Source organism: Panthera pardus, unplaced genomic scaffold (assembly GCF_024362965.1).
Source record: "Panthera pardus isolate Hobbes unplaced genomic scaffold, ASM2436296v1 HiC_scaffold_12, whole genome shotgun sequence".
NCBI lineage: Eukaryota > Metazoa > Chordata > Mammalia > Carnivora > Felidae > Panthera > Panthera pardus.
In genome coordinates, this window is record NW_026526677.1 from 75,048,937 (window position 1) to 75,053,790 (window position 4,854).

The following is a 4,854-nucleotide window of genomic DNA, read 5'->3' on the forward strand; positions in this document are numbered from 1 at the left end:
TGAGGTTGTTTCCATATCTTGGCTACTGTGAATGATGCTGCACTGAACAAGGGGGTGGATATAAACTCAAGTCAAAGTGGATTAAAGACTTGAACATAAGACCTGAAACAATAAAATTCCTAAAAGAAAACACAGGGAATAATCTTCTTGACATTGGTCTCGGTGATGATTTTTTGGATGTGACATCAAAAGCAAAGGCAACAAAAACAAAAATAAACAACCAAGGCTGAGTCTTTTTAATACTAACTGTGTAAGCTTATTTGCATGAGTTCAAGTATGCAGACCAAAGCCCAGCTGATTTGCCAAGCTACGGTTTAGCTAGAATGACTGGCTTTCTGTTAAGGCCACTGCTCTAGAAGGTCACCTAGTTTCTAGAGGAGAAACTAATCTAGAAGCTAGCACTCTGAAAAGGTAGCTGTGTTTGCGGTGTCTACCCTCACCATCTGAGCTTTCTCTGACTTCAGAAAAATGCTGACTGACATGACAGATAAGTCAGGGATATATCTTGTAGGGATCTCTTTTTCCTCATAATAATGACAGGTGGTTGTGAGAGATTTCTTGTAGAAATGCAAACTGAAAGGAGACTCATACTTGGCATTTCCTTTCTGACTCAGTGATTTACAGCATCTCTGTGAGGGTTTGGATGTGCAACTTAGTAATAAAGGTAGAGAAGGAGACAAGCTCTCAGGGTGCCTCGCTGGCTTAGTTGGTGGAGGATGTGACTCTTGGATCTCAGGATAGTGAGTTCCAGCCCCACACTGAGTGTAGAGATTACTTAAAAAAAATAAAATCTTTGGGGTGCCTGGGTGGCTCAGCTGGTTGAGCAACTGACTCTTGATTTTGGCTCAGGTCAGGATCTCACGGTTGTGAGATCAAGCACTGTGTCTGGCTCTGTGCTAAGCGTGGAGCCTGCTTAAGAGTCTCTCCCTCTCTCTCTCTCTCTGCCCCTTACCCAAGGGGCTACCCTCTCTCTCTCTGCCCCTTACCCAAGGGGCTGCCCTCTCTCTCTCTCTGCCTCTTAACCAAAGGAATGCCCTCCTTTCTCTACTCATTGAGCTAAATGTATTCATCCTTCCAGGACTCCTTCTTCACAGTGTGCCCAGACTAGTCTTTGCTAAGCCTTCCTCCCTCTGAATTCTTCATAGTTCTTAGAGCATAATTTTTGTTTTTATTTAAAACAAGGCGTCTTCACCTCAGCACTGTTCACTGTTTTGACCAGATAATTCTTTGCTGTCCTGTGCCTCGTAGGATGTTTAGCAGCATCCTTGGCCTCTGTCCACTAGATGCCGGAGCACCATTCCCAAGTCGTGACAAAAATCTTTCCAGGCATTTCTGAATGTCCCATGGGGAACAGATTCATACTGGATGGAGAAGCATTGATTTAAACTCTTAGGGGCACCTGGCTGGCTCAGTCAGTAGAGTGTGCAACGCTTGATCTCAGAGTTGTGAGTTCAAGCCCCATGTTGGGTGTAGAGATTACTTAAAATAAGATCTTTAAAAAATGAATAAAATGAAACAAACTCTCTTCCCTTTATTGGTAACAACAGCAACAATAGTACAATGGGAGTTTATGTACTAGGTCCTTTGCCAAGCACTTTACATAGACTGTCACTCTTGATCCTTAGTTAAGGAATATCAGATACAGAATACTAGCCCCATTTTATGTATGAGAACACTGAGGCTAACTTGCCCAAGGTCACAGAGCTAAAAAGTGATGGGGCGGGGATGCCAAGCAGTCGTTCTGACTTTAGGGCCGTTACTTGTAACCACTGTTTTACACAGCCTGGTCTCCCTTCCTGCCAGCGTCCCCCAGCCACGCGTCTTCTGGCCCCTGGCAGTGGCAGTTTATTCCAGAAGCAGCAGCTTTCCCAACACTCACAGAGCCAACTTCTTGCACCACCTCAGATTCCAGCACCAGTCAGTCAGTGCCCATTCCTCACACGTGTGGGTCTCGGATGCTTGGGGCCCCTCTGCTAAGCTCAGAAACGCCAAGATCAGCTGAGTGGTGCCCCCTCGTCAGAGATATGAATTACTGTTCAGGCTTCTAAATTTTAATAATCCCAACCTCTTCCCTTTGTTTCCCCAGCTCTAGGCAGTAGCTGCTTCCCGCATTTGCTACCTCTGTGATACCTTATCGTTCTCTTTCTGACTTTTAGTTACCTAGTTAACAATTCCTGATGCTTCGCTAACAACCCTTTATATAAAACCCTATTATAAAAAAAAACTGGTGTGGTTGCTATATCTTGACTGGACCCTGATCAATACAGATGCTCCCTAGTCCTTATCAAAGTTCATTGCTAAATATGCCCAGAAGAAAAAGCAGAGCAGAGCATATTTATTCTTCATAACTCAGATGATTATCATATATATTCAGAGCTTTGAATGTACCTCCTGGATTTGTAACATTTATCAAGAATGTTAACATATCTGATTATTTTGTGTGTATGATGAAATAAATCACAGAGGGAAATAAAATAGAGACTCTGGTACAAGCAATGATGGAAGTGATTTATCATCTAATTTTATCCTGCTTTTCATGTGGGGCCTCTGAATATGCAGACAACAGGCGAACGCAATATACTGAAGCGGGCAACTGAATCTGTATGAAATGAACTTTAAAGAAAGGTACGTTTCATATAGCAATAAGCTACTGGTAAGAAATTAAATGGAATAGAAGCATGGGAGTTCCTTGGGGGAGCTTTGGATCAGCACACTAGGGAATTTCTTTAAGAAAAGAGATCAATGGGGAAGAGTCTAGGATGATAAATCCCACCAGTCCATTTTGATTAACAAACGCTTAACAAATGTGATAGGATGTGAACGTTAATGAGTTTTAGTCATGGAAAGAGCACACTTCATGCTTATATCCCCAGCGTGGCAGTTTTAATATCTTTTCCAGGTACTGTGCTGTGCCTCCAGAAGGTCCGAGGGCTTCAGTCACACGGTTTTTGTAATAATCCCCAACTTGATTCAAAAGGCAAAACATGCCCAAAACATCCTAAATTATCTTGAGTCATTTTATGTTAGCTGCTCCCAAGGGTTTCCATAAGCTCCCTGTAGGACTAAGAATCATGTGTCAGAGAACCCGAGGCTTACACAGAAAGCCAGCTTCCTGAGGGGTGACCCCAGCCCCTCTGTCTTGAGTCTCAGGATCCCCGCAGCTCTGGCAGAGATTGTATACCCATCAGGGGCCATTTGCTGCTCCAACAACTACTCAGACTCCCACAGGGACCCTGTTTCTCTGAGAAAGAACCACTTCTCAGTGGATGAGCCAAGGTTTCCCCCCACGCCTTCTCAATATTTCCATAATATTTATTCTTCTCCTTTAGAGTGTGACATTCACTAGGTTTCACTGTTCACAATTTGACAATTCTCAGGGATGTATCTGGGGTTCTATACTAAGGACAAAAGTCTGTCCTTTACTGGACAGTAAACCTGTGTTTACTTGAATTTTCTGCACAGATTCTAACAAGATTTATTAAATAAACAGATAAAAATCATGGTCTAAAAGAAAGGGCCCGGGGATCTCATACTAATACTATTACCAGTTAGCTCTGGAGACCATCTAATCTGCTTCAATCATCTCAGTTGTAACGTGGGAGAAACAATGTTTTTAAAGTCCTGAGCTCCTCTTTGGAGAAATGGCTGATTCTAGATCTGGAGCAGGAAATTAGATAAGCCTGTAACACCTCATAGTACCAGAAAATAAGAAAGTAGTCAAACACACACACACACACACACACACACACACACACACACACACACAAACTACATTGTTGGGATATGTCAAAGGGGCATAGGAACCAACTGAAAGTATTCTCAATGCGTTTGAGGAGCAAAATAAGTAGGAAGGTATTACAAACCCAAAGTATACATAAATAGCCAGGAGTCCATAATGATATAAATAAATAATTGCACAAATAAATAAAGGAGAAGATATGAATCTGCCTTGCATGCGAATTTCAAATAACTTATGTAGATAACTCTAGCCTCAGGATGGAGGGCCTGACTCCTTCCTTCTTAAGTGTGGGTTGCATGGAGTACCATCAGGAAAGGGAGAAAACAAAAGAGTAACTTTGTAGTTGAAAACTTGACAAACTCTACCTCAGTCAATGTCAAGGTCAACATCAACAGTGATAAATCATGCTGAGAGTACATACCCTTGATATTATGTGATGAAAATGGCAATTTACCTCCGTCATCTGCCTTCTAGGAGTGAATTACCCCAGGCTAATCATGAGGAAAATGCCAGGCAAATTCTGATAGAAGAGCATCCTAAAATGGACTCAAGTAGCAGTACTCCCCCAAACTGTCAAGGTCATCAAAAACAAGGAAAGTCTGGGAAACTCTCACAACCAAGAGGAAACTGCGATATGACAAATAAATGTAGTGTGGTGTCCTGGGTGGGATTTAGCACAGAAAAGACATAAGTAAACCTAAGGAAATGTGAATAAATCATGCAGTTTAGTTAGTAACAAAGTATCAATATTATTTCATTAATTATAACATACTATAAGATGTTAAGAGAAATTGGGTAAGGAAGTACATAGGAATTCTGTGTGCTATCTTCTCAATTTTTCCATAAACCTAAAACTGTGCTTTAAAAAAGCCTATTTAAGACAGTAGAAAATTTTCAGAAATCCCCTAGGCACCCACTCACACACACATCCTGCCTTCCTGAAATTCAGTGAAGGTGTGGAATAAGGAAATTGACATGTCTTACTTTTTTGTATTAAGTTAAAGAGGTCAAAACTGTGTGGCAAACATTGTTAATCTGCACCCAATATCCTTTCCTCCTCCCTTATTTACCAATAAACACTCAGTTTTGTTTGGGAAGGAACGTCAAGACCCTCA